The sequence below is a fragment of the Rhincodon typus genome, chromosome 10 (genome assembly GCF_021869965.1).
Source record: "Rhincodon typus isolate 14 chromosome 10, sRhiTyp1.1, whole genome shotgun sequence".
In the NCBI taxonomy this organism is placed as follows: domain Eukaryota; kingdom Metazoa; phylum Chordata; class Chondrichthyes; order Orectolobiformes; family Rhincodontidae; genus Rhincodon; species Rhincodon typus.
This window is the reverse complement of record NC_063341.1, coordinates 78,997,673-78,998,184: the sequence shown is the minus strand read 5'-3', so window position 1 is coordinate 78,998,184 and position 512 is coordinate 78,997,673. Positions and strand designations below refer to the sequence as shown.

General features: G+C 43.8%; 1 protein-coding gene across 4 annotated transcripts in view; it reads right to left on the bottom strand.

Moving 5' to 3' along the window:
- The window catches only part of slc44a5b (solute carrier family 44 member 5b), a 389,888-nt gene that overhangs the window by 388,315 nt on the left and 1,061 nt on the right, over positions 1 to 512 (bottom strand). The gene's annotated exons all lie outside the window — the stretch shown is intronic.

Here is a 512-nt window from a genome sequence, read left to right as displayed (position 1 = left end):
CACCCACACACACAGACATATTTACACACATACACACACACAAACACACACAAACACACACTCGCTCTCTCTCCCACACACACACAGACATATTTACACACACATACAGACATACACACACAGACACACACACACATATTTACCCACAGACACAGACACACAGACATATTTACACACCCACACACAGACACATTTACACACACACACACAGACAGACATATTTACACACACACACAGACATATTTACACACACGTACACACACACACAGACATATTTACACACACACAAGCACACACTCGCTCTCTCTCCCACACACACAGACATATTTACACACACACACAAACACACACACACTTTCTCTCTCTCCCACACACACAGACATATTTACACACACGTACACACACACATGCACACACACACACGTACACGCACACGCGCACACACACACACTCATGCACACACACACAGACATATTTACATAGAACATAGAACATAGAACATTACAGCGCAG